This window comes from Ursus maritimus, unplaced genomic scaffold (genome assembly GCF_017311325.1).
Source record: "Ursus maritimus isolate PB19 unplaced genomic scaffold, ASM1731132v1 scaffold_19, whole genome shotgun sequence".
Taxonomy (NCBI): Eukaryota; Metazoa; Chordata; class Mammalia; order Carnivora; family Ursidae; genus Ursus; species Ursus maritimus.
The window spans coordinates 51,762,159-51,774,225 of NW_024424341.1; positions in this window are offsets into that span (position 1 = coordinate 51,762,159).

Sequence of the window (12,067 nt, forward strand, 5' to 3'; positions counted from 1 at the left end):
TATGTGTATAAAGCACTTAGATCCTGGCATATAGTATGTGCTCACTGAACATTTGTCTTTCTGCTAAAAGCTAATTCATGTGACAAGAAGTTTGCTACAAATCTTCTTTGGCCCATTTACACATCACAGTGCACTATGGTGCCATGGGGGCTCTTAGGATAATGTTCTTTACTGCATAAAATTGAATTCCTGAAATAAGCCAGACATAAAAGGTCACATATTGCCCATGATTCCATTTGATAGGAAATGTCCAGAATAGGCAAATCCACAGACACAGAAAGCAGATCTGTCTTTGCCGGGTACTCAGGGAGGAGGAATGGGGAGTGACTGCCTAATGCTACAGGGTTTTCCTTTTGGGGTGTTGAAAAAGTTCTGGAACTAGCTAGTGGTGTGGTCGTACATGTACTTAATGCCACTGAACTATACAATTTCAAATAGTTAAAATAGTAAATCTTATACGTATTTTACCACAATTTTAAAAAAATTAATTCATAGGATTCCCACAAAAATTAATTTTATTGGAAGTTATCAGATTTTTTAAAAAAAATATTTTATTTATTTATTTGAGAGAGAGGGCACAACTGGGGTGAGTGGGGAAGGGGCTGGGGAAGAAACAGACTCCTCACTAAGCAGGGAGCCAGAGGTGAGGCTTAATCACAGGACCCTGAGATCATGACCTGAGCCAAAGGCAGACCCTTAACCAACTAAGCCACCCAGGTGCCCCAAAAGTTATTTGGTTATTTAAAAATAAACAAAATGTGTGATGACATCTGACCATGTCACTCCCTTGCTCAAAATCATACCATGGCTCCACAGTGCACTCAAGACAGAGTTCAAGTTCTTAACATGAATAAAAGGACCTCACATGGCTGGCCCCTCCTGGCCACTCCAGCCTTGCCTCTAACCACCTCCATAGGCTCCAGCAAAATGCAACGTTGTCCAGTTTCTCCAGGGCACCAAATTCTCTCGTCTCCAAATCTTTATCCATGCTCTTTCTTCTTCTCTTCTCTTCTCTCTCTAAATTGATCAACCTCTACTCATCTCAAATATCAGTTCAGACTTCTCCAGGTAACCTTCTGGAAACCTTCCTACTTGTCTTGGTCAAGAGCCTCCTCTGGGTTTTCCCCTCATCAACCAGAAGAGTCCATGGTATAGGGATGCCTGGATGGCTCAGCTGGCTAAGTGTCTGCCTTTGGCTCAGGTCATGACCCCAGGGTCCTGGGGTCAAGTCCCACATTAGAGTCTCCAAAAGGAACATAACCCTGCAGACTCATTTCACACTCTGACCTCCAGAACTATAAGGTTAGAAATTCATATTTTGGGGCACCTGGCTGGCTCATTCGGTAGGATGTGCCCCTCTTGATCTCAGGGTCATGAGTTCAAGCCCCACACTGGGCACGGAGCTTACTTTAAAAAAAAAAAAAGTCCATGTTGTTTTAAGCCACCGAGTTCATGATGATTTGTTACAGCAGTGACAGGGAACTAATACATCATGTGACTTTCCATCTGGGGTCATCCCAGTTTATATTAATTTGCTAGGGCCAGAAGTCAAGATGTGGCATTGTTGGGGCGCCTGGGTGGCACAGCGGTTAAGCGTCTGCCTTCGGCTCAGGGCGTGATCCCGGCGTTATGGGATCGAGCCCCACATCAGGCTCCTCCGCTATGAGCCTGCTTCTTCCTCTCCCACTCCCCCTGCTTGTGTTCCCTCTCTCGCTGGCTCTCTATCTCTGTCAAATAAATAAATAAAATCTTTTAAAAAAAAAAAGATGTGGCATTGTTGGGTGTGCATTTCAGAGAGCTGGGGGTGGGGGTTAGGGGAGGGGTGAAAGGGAGAAAGGAGGGAAGAGGGGGAAGAAAGGATCTCTTCCAGGCTTTTCTCCCAGCTCTCTGAAACACAGAGCTTCCGGTGGTTTGCTGGCAATCTTCGGTGTTTGGTCTAGATCTCAAACTATAAATGGGCTTCGTCTCATGTGTCAACTTTGTTCATTTGCTAATGGGAGTCTGAGAAGGATTCTGAGGTTTAGTGCACAAGAGTGCTGGGATTGATTGGTGATGCCTGTTGTGGGCAAACACCAAGGAATAGGAAGTCTGCTAAGGAGAGTGTCTCGTGTCTGTCATCCCTGGTCTAGATAGATGGCCTCTTTTAGCTCCTCTCTGATTCTGACATTCTGTGTTTTTGTATGTAGGAGCAAGGAGACCCACACACAGAATCCAACCAAGAGAATTTGCTCAGTTCCACTCCTGATATCTTTTTTGCCAGGATGGAGACAACAGACACTACCCTCAGATATGGGCTCTGGATTCCCTGAAGTACCCACAGGTTACTCCACATCTCCCCCTGATGTCTTCAAGCTGGGTACAAGGACCTAGGACTCCTAGTGTGTTGCTTGGGGCATGGGAGAGTATCATCTTAGAGGATGCAGGCTGACTGCCGTTAATGCAATCCTGGGCTTGAAGTCTGAGAAGTTGAGGGTGGGGGGATAGATTCCCAAGGCAATAAGCCTTCCCACGGTCAGAACTTTCTCCCACCCTTTTCTGAATGGAGCAGGGCTCCAACAGTAAGAGAGTGACTGAATGGTGAGGTGAGAGAGACCACTCTGCCTGGGAGGCAGGGCCTGAATGCCAGACACAGACGTTGTCCTCCATGAGAACCTGAGGTTCCCAGACATCATACCTCTAGGTGTGCCCCCATGCTGTCCCGAACAGAAGCAAGGGGCTGGCTTCATTCCCCTGCATCCACCAGTGGCTGGATGTGGATTTCTTTGGGGAAGAGTGCCGACTTGGTGAGGTCGCTTCCTTTGGCCAAAGGCAATTCTCGGAAAGCAATCAGCTCTGAGCCATTAGTGGTAGACACTCCCAGGAGCTAGGAGTGAGTGTCTGGGAGGCCACCAGGGAAGGTCCAACTTTCACCAAGTATTTGGCAATGTCACATCAAACGACAACCACCATATAAAACATGGCTTCTCCTCCTTCCCTGGCAAAGAAACCTTCCCAACAACCTGGAAAGCAAGGTTTGATCTCGATAGTCTTCTCCGAGTTCCTCAAAGAATTGTGACCATTCAGAGACAGTTGCCCTGGCCCCAGGTCCACCTCTGTCTCCTTCCCACCCACAGCTCCATCCTGTCCCCCGGTCCACATGTGCCAAGCTCCTCCACACCCATATCCAACCACCCCTCGGCCAACGCTCAGGTCAAGGTGTGCACGCACCACAGGGACAGACTGCCCATGGAGGATGGACCTAGGGAAGAGGCATCTCAGGCTCTGGACATTGACTTGAGGCCATCAGACAGGGAGTTCTGCAGTTGCAGGGGGGTGAGGGGAAGTCCGGAGCAGAGTCTAGGCTCCAGGAGAGCAGGAACCCTCAGCCCACAGACTCCTCCTTCCTCATGGGCATGGCTAGAGGAAGGTCAGAAGGCCTAGATCTACTTTTTTTTTCTTCTTTTTTTTTCCTTTTCTTTAAATTGTGGTAAAAGACACACAACATAAAATTTACCATGTGAACCATGTTTACGTGTACAATTCAGTGGCATTAAGTACCTTCATAGTTTGTGCATCCGTCTTCCAAGCTCATCATCTTGCAAAACTGAAATTCTTACCCACTGAACACCATCCTCCCTTTCCCCCTCCCCCGGCCCGTGGCAACGACCACTCTTTCTGTCTCTGTGACTTTGACTACTGTGGGCACCTCATATAAGAAAAACTATACAGTATTTGTCCTTCTGTGACTGGCGTATTTCACTTAACATCATGTTCTCAAGGTCCATCCGTGTTCCAGCGCATCTGAGAATTTCCTTCCTTTTCAAGGCAGAATAATATTCCATTGTATGGATGGGCCACATTTTGCATATCCATTCATCCCTGATGGACATCTGAGTTGCTCCCACCTCTCAGCTGTTGTGAATAATGCTGTTATGAACACAAGTGTACAACTATCACTTCAAGTCTCTGCGTTCCCTTCTTTTGGGTACATGCCCAGGCCTGGGTCTGTTCTTGAGAAGTCCTCTCAGACACCCTCTCCAGGCCTGAGTTACAGCAGAAATACAGGCATACGTCAGATACATTTCAGGTTCGGTTCCAGGCTCCCACGATAAAGTGAGTCAAATTAATATTTTGGTTTCCCAGCGCATGTAAATTTACATTTACACCACACTAGAGTCTGTTAAGTGTGCAATAGCATTACATCTGAAAGAAATGTACAGCCCCTAATTTAAAAATACTTTATTGCTAAAAAATGCCTGCCATCATCTGAGCTTTCAGCGCATTGTAATCACAGATCAGAGACCCCACAGCAAATACAATTATCCTGAAAAAGTCTGAAATATTGCGAGAATTACCAAAATGTGACACAGAGACACGAAGCGAGCATATGCTTCCGAAAAAAATGCACCAATAGGGGCACCTGGGTAACTCAGTCGGTTAAGTCGGTTAAGTGTCTGCCTTTGACTCAGGTCATGATCTCAGGGTCCTGGGATCGTAGCCCCACACTGGGCTCCCTGCTCAGCGGGGAGTCAGCTTCTTCTGCCCCTTCCCCCCTTGTGCTCGCTCTCTCTCTCTCGGGTAAATAAATAAAATCTTTTTAAAGATTTAATTTAAAAATTTTTTTTAATTTATTTATTTGACAGAGAGAGAGTGAGCACAAGCAGGGGGAGCCGCAGGCAGAGGGAGAGGGAGAAGCAGGCTTCCCACGTGAGAGGAATACCAGGCCAGCCACTAGTGCCCCTGTGTCAGAAAGGCACCTGCTTCAGGCAAGTGGCCTATTGAATGCACGGCATGAAGAAGGGCCCTTTTGAGATTTCAGTCCCACCCGTGCAAGGCACAATCTTTGTCACCTCATGCACCAATCGCGCAGAATAGCAATCATTTCCAGAGTGCTTACTATGTGCCAAAGGATTTCACTACTTCAGTGATTGTTCTGAATAGATACTCCTATGCCCATTTTGCAGATGGATACACTGAGGCTCAGAGAGAAGTCCTCTGCCCGGTCACCAAGCTGGGAAGTGAAAGAGCTGGGATTCAGAGAATCCCACAGTCTCCCCACCCTGCTGTTCTTAAGGCCAACTAGACCAGGAAGCTTTGGGCCATGGCGTCGGAAGCACACCTCTGGGGGCTCTCCTGGGTGAGCGGCGGTAAACATCTAGGCGAGCTCCTCCCACAGGGCACCATGGCGTTCCTGTGGCTCCACTCTGCCCTCCGTGATCAGGTCCAGGACTCCCACCTTTCAGCCCAAGAGGTTTCTAGGGGCCACAGAGCCAGCCAGGAGTCCACTGGCTTAATTACTTATAGCACCTCTTTGGCTTTCAAAACAATCCTGGTGCAGACAATAAATTATATGCTCTCTGATTTAAATGTACTTTGATTTTACAGCCCAGTTATCTGGGGTGGGGGGTGGGGGGAATGGATTTAGAGGCTATAAGAGTAAATAACTAACATCATAAATACGTTGAATCATGGGCTCTTCAAACAACAAAATAGGTGGCCTTTATTAACTGACTCTGTGCCAGGCAACGTTAATATTTTACAGGTATTAATTCAATCCTTCCACAGCTTCAAGAGGTGAATACTGTTATCTCCATTTTGCAGTTGAAGGAACTGAGGCACAGAGATTACCCACTGGTAAGTGGGGAAGCCAGGACTTGAAATGCCTGCAGTTTTGTGCTTATCTCAGCCTATCGATAATCAGTGTTGTGGTTGGACTGGCCCTGGTGGCTTTTATTACGATTGCAAGATGGCCTTTCAGCAGTAACCATCAGGAAACTTTGAAAAAAATAGCGATTTATTACTTACAGGACCTGGGAGTTACACAGCACACCTGGGACCATACAGCAAGATTGCGAGAAGAAAGAGAGGGAATCCAATGGCCTGGGGTTCTGCTTTTATTGGGGGGTCTTAAGGGTGGTGGCCTAGGGTTTTGTGGGCTCACTCTTTATTGGTGAATTTAGAGCAGAGATTTAAAGCATGGGAAGAGAAAAAAACCAAGTGGCCCAAATGGTCAGTTATCAAAATCAACCAAGATCTCTAAAACCAAGGAGCCCAAGCAGGGGGAGGTGGTCTGACTCTATCTAGGTGTGTAGCTGGCACTGTGCTTATTTGAGAGAACTTATTGAAGTAGATGCCTCAGAAATCAAATCTTCAGTCAGGCACCTGCATTACAAAAAGGAAAAAAAAACTGTCGAGGTTTACACTACAGTCCACCCCATGATACCAAGGCATCAGAGTCAATAGTGAGGACATTAACTGCCTGGGTAGCTGATGGGCTAAATCAGAGGTATGGTGCATTGTAACCCAGAAAAAAAAATTTTTTTAAGATTTATTTATTTGAGAGAGGGAGGGGGGAAAGCAGAGGGAGAGGAAGAGAAAGAATCTCAAGCAGATTCCCAGCTGAGCACAGAGCTGGACATCGGGCTTGATCTCCCGACCCTGAGATCATGACATGAGCCGAAATCAAGAGTCAGATGCTTAATCGACTGAGCCACCCAGATGCCCCTAACCCAGAAAGTATTTGTAGTAGCAAATCCTATAATAATTATGCAGGGAGTAGTTTGAAATCCAGTCTGTAGACGCTGCCCCAAACTGGAAAGTGTCTATCCCTGAAAACAGGTCAGTGATTCTGGGGGAATCTGTTCAAGGATTTCAGTCACATTGTAAAATATTATAACATCTTGGCTTGTCTGGTGTAGGTAGGTTTGAACCTGTCCTGAGTTAGTAGATTGCTTCATATCTCATCAAACCAGTCTTTCATTTCTGAGACTAAGTCAGTTTATGTAAAGGGCTGTATCTCATTTCAGGAGGTGGGGATGCAGGTAGATTCCCCAAGGTAGGCCTATATGGTGCATCATATATTCAAAAAGAGGCATTTCTATGGAAACAAAGGAGAAGTAAAGGCTAATGATTGGAGATTATAATCCCCATTTCTGAGTTCTAAAGTTCACAGGCAGGGGAGATTTCTAGATGTCAAGCTTGAAATGCTTTGGGACGCCTAGGTGGCTCAGTTGGTTGGGCGTCTGCCTTTGGCTCAGGTCATGATCCCAGGGTCCTCGGATCAAGTCCTGCCTCAGGCTCCCTTCTCAGTGGGGAGCCTGCTTCTCCCTCTACCTGGCGCTCCCCCTGCTTGTGCACATGCATGTGCTCTCTCTCTCTGATAAATAAATACATATATACATACGATCTTTAATTAAAAAGAAAAAATCTTCAGATGGAGTAAGGGCAGGCAGTGGCAGTCTGATAGCTTTTCCTGGTTTGAAGTTTGAATGTCTCTGGTCTTTCTCAGTGGCCCACATAGTAACAGGCACAAAGGTTGTCCATACATGAGCTGTTGTGGTGATTTCTTTGAAGTTTATAACAAATCATCCCCTCTTAGCTTACATGGCATTGGGAAAAGGGCAGTTTTAGTTTTCAGTGAGTCCAAGTCAGAAGGTAGGAGAAAAATTGGAAACATTGGTTTGGAGAATTGTAGCCAAATATTGGAGGGCACAAGAAGAATTCAGTATCCAGGCCAGTTTACGGCTAGAAAACAGAACCTCAAAGACAACAGCACTAGAATCTGATAGCCACAAAGGTGCATTGCTAAAACATAATTTCTTTCCCTCTACAGTCACCCCCATTTCTACCAAACATAATCAAAATATGACTAATGTGTTTGTAAAATCAGTCTAATCTCATTAAACTTGGCCTGGTCATTTACATACATAAGTGCAGCAAGAACAGTGATTGACCACATAGACTCTTAAGTCCACTTTGCTGGAACATTTCATAAGGAATCTCAGATGGAAAGTTCAAAAGCCTCTGGAGGGGAGCACCTGGGTGGCTCAGTCAGTTAAGTGTCAGCTTGCAGCTCAGGTCATGATCCCGGGGTCCTGGGATGGAGTCCTGCATCGCCTCCTGGCTCAGTGGGGAGCCTGATTATCCCTCTCTCTCTGCCCCTCCCCCTCTGGTGCTCGCTCAGTCTCTCTGTCTCTCTTTCTCTCTCTTTCAAATAAATAATCTTAAAATAATATAATAAAATAAAATAAAATACAAGTCTCTGGAGGCTAAGAAGACAAGCCAAGTGCTCATGATCACAAGTGGCCTGCAATCCCTATCAATTTGGGCATATTTCTCTCTTTTCAAGGTCCCCCAAATATCCTGAGGCTCCTGGGACCACAAGGACCCAGTGACCTTCTTAACTCACCTGGTAAGGCTTCCGGGAACCCTGCAAGCAAGGTACCAGGCCAATTTTTCCAAAGGGCTTCATTGGCTCCATAAAGTCAACCTTAGTTCCTTAAAGCTGTTTGGTTATATCTGAGTCTATGCATGTGTCTCTCAAATACAACATTCCAGTCAAAGCCTTGGTAATATAACCAATGTTTCCAACTGTGTCTTGTTACAAGGAGAACAAATTCTTATGGAACTTATGCAAATAACTATATTACCATGAAAATAAGAATACTCACTGAGAGTTTCCAAATTCTGGAGGGATCAGGTAGGCAGAAAAAGTAACTATCTCATCTTTGTTCCCAAAACTATACTTTACCAAATTGCTGTACGTCATAGTTAGCTTAAAAGAAAAAGTGTTCTCAAATCTGGAAAATAAAAGAATAAAGAACCAGCAATTTTTCAAAGAAAACATCATAAAATGTTATAATCATCCTCATCACCCCATTCAGTCCTATATGATTAATTCTTTTTTTTTTTTTTAAAGATTTTATTACAGCCAGCGAGAAAGGGAACACAAGCAGGGGGAGTGGGAGAGGAAGAAGCAGGCTCCCAGCGGAGGAGCCTGACGTGGGACTCGATCCCAGAACGCCAGGATCACGCCCTGAGCCGAAGGCAGACGCTTAACCGCTGTGCCACCCAGGCGCCCCCTATATGATTAATTCTTGATCTGGAACTTTTGCTAGCAGTTTTATGAACCCAGTTTTTCCTTAGAGTTCTATCAATTCTTACCCAGTGCAGTCATCTGATCTGAATGTTGTCAGAAATCTGTACTTGTCAGAGGTCTTTTCATGAATCTCCCTGAAGAGGAAGCACTTCTGCAAAAGCATCAGAGGAAAACAATAACTGTTTGTAAATAACAAAAGTCTTAAAAGTGCCCTTGGTTTAAGATCTGATGAGAGTTCATTATAATGCAATTGACAAGGAAATTTTCTTATTTCTGTGACAAATATTATTTTAAGATGATAATCAGAATTATGACTGATAACATTACATATCCAATTATGACTGATAACATATATCCAATTCATATAATTTCTGGAACACTTATACTAGTAACATATATCCTTATAAGAATATCCGTTAAGAAGGTTTGGCATTATTTCTTACTTGACATTGCTTCCTGTGCAATTTAGCATGTCGAATAAGCCGTGTTAATGTAATGTCTCTTTTTTAAAAAAGAGAGAACAAATCCTTTGAGATGGTCCAGGGACCCTCTGAAACATCTCAAAGTTAGTCCCAGGTCAAAAAGACTTTATTTAGAATTGGATTTTGAGCAGTTGAAAAATATCAAAAGTTTTCAGACACTTGACCAAATAGGATTGCAGATCATTGTGAAACAATACTTAATTATCTACTTAACAATAGTGACAAAATATTTGTTTAAGTAGGCTCCACACTGGACTTAAACATGGGGCTTGAACTCATGACCCTGAGATCAAGACCTGAACTGAGATCAAGGGTCAGATGCTTAACCAACTGTACCACCCAGTGCCCCCAAAGTGACAAAGTATTTTAAAAGCAAATACAGAAGGCTACATTGTTGTGAGCAAAACTTATCTCTTTTAATATTGAGAAGACTTGGCTTTCTTAAGTAATCAAAGGCCTGATGAAGACAACATGAAGCATAGGAAATTATTTTCAAGTTTTTCATTTACTTAAGTAATCTTTAGACCCAATGTGGGGCTCGCACTCACAACCCTGAGATCCAGAGTCACGTGCTTCTCCGACTGAGCCCGTGGGTGCCCTCACAGGAAATTATTTTGATTGGACACAAACTTTTTGCTTCCTAGGCAGATTACTTAAAATGTAAAGAAAACCTTTCACAATATTTTATCAGGATCTGGCAAATACTTCAGGAAAACTTAGTCCTTTCAGCAAATGAAAGAAAATTATGTACACGTACTGTTGATATTAAAGTTTATTTAAAAAAAAAAACCCTTATAATAACAATTCTATTTTGGCCAACTTGACCACACAAGGTAAAATTCTCTCTTTCTCCCTCTCTCTCCCCCCAGCTTTCTATACCATTTTGTCCTTTATTTTTCTTTTTCTCATTCTGAAACAAGCAGCTTTACTTTAGAACAAAATTACTTTCATTTCCCTTAACAAAAATGCATTTCCACACCCTTTGCCTTTCTTACTCAAAAAAGCATCCTACTTTCTTTGCATACAGAAATGTTTCCTTCATTATTTCTAGTAGTTTTAATTACATGTATTAATTAGAATTTTCAATGGCCAAAACCTTAATTTCTAGTGAAAACTAAGAAATAACCAATTGTGAACTGCCTCTTACACCAGCATTCTTTAGATCAACAAATTTATTAATATACTTTATAATTTCTAGAAACATGAATTTCCTCAAGGCACAGTTTTCAATGTGACACAAGACACGTTTACTAAAAGGCTCAAGTATTTTTATTTCCTCTGTAATAAGAGGTCAAAAGCAGGTAAACTTAGACTTGTTTAGCAATTCGTGTTTTTGTATTCTATCTTATTTGGAAATAATCTAGATATTCAATGAACATCTCACCACTTAATTTAACTTTGCAAACTCCACAAAGTTTCAAGTTAAGCAAGAGATTTGGGAAACTATTTTTTTTTTAAAGATTTTATTTATTTATTCGACAGAGATAGAGACAGCCAGTGAGAGAGGGAACACAAGCAGGGGGAGTGGGAGAGGAAGAAGCAGGCTCATAGCGGGAGAGCCTAACGTGGGGCTCGATCCCAGAACGCCCGGATCACGCCCTGAGCCGAAGGCAGACGCTTAACCGCTGTGCCACCCAGGCGCCCCTGGGAAACTATTTTTTTAAGATTTTTTTCTAAGTAATCTCTGTACTCAATGTGGGGCTCAAACCCACAACTATGAAATCAAGAGTTGCACAGTCTACAGACTGAGCCAGCCGTGCGCCCCTTGGGAACTACTTTTTTTAAAGATTTATTTTAGAGAGAGAGTGTGTGTGTGAGCTTGAGTGGGAGTGGGAAGAGGGGCAGAAGGAGAGAATTTTCAAGCAGACTCCCCACTGAGTGTGGAGCCTGATGCAGGGCTGGATCCCAAGACCCATGAGATCATGACCTGAGCTAAAACCAAAAGTCAGATGCTCAACCAACTGAGCTACCCAGGCACCCCCTTGGGGAAGTATTTTTAAGTAGACATACCATAACACATAATGATTGCTGAAAAGTTTACCCAAATTCTTGTTCCATTTACATTTATCTGAACCAGTCGTTCCTGACAATTACGTTCCACTTGTGGAAGCTTCATGAAACATTAGACAAAGTTGGCCATCACTCCAAGTTATTTTTATTGCTGACAAATTTTGTAACACAGTTAAGACAGACTTATTTGAATAGTAAACCCAGGTAGAGCAAAAGTTGTTATGTCTGCATTATATTATGTTATATCCAGTATTCATAACTCTGAAGACATGACTATTTTGGTTAAACCAACAAACTTAAACTAGATTTTATTCGCTGAAGATTCTCCCAGAGCACATGAACTTGAAAAACATTTGGGTTTTTTCTATATTTCTGAGTTTTAGGAATACTTAATTCATAAGTGCTTATCTTTAAGACAATTATTTTTTTTTTCAGATGAATTTTAGCAATTTATTTTTTTATTTATTTTTTTTAAATGATTTTTTATTATATTATGTTAGTCACCATACACTACATCCCCGGTTTCCGATGTAAGGCTCGATGATTCATTAGTTGTGTATAACACCCAGTGCACCATGCAATACGTGCCCTCCTTACTACCCATCACCAGTCTATCCCATTCCCCCACCCCCCTCCCCTCTGAAGTCCTCAGTTTGTTTCTCATAGTCCATAGTCTCTCATGTTTCATTCCCCCTCTGATTACCCCCCCTTTCTTTAT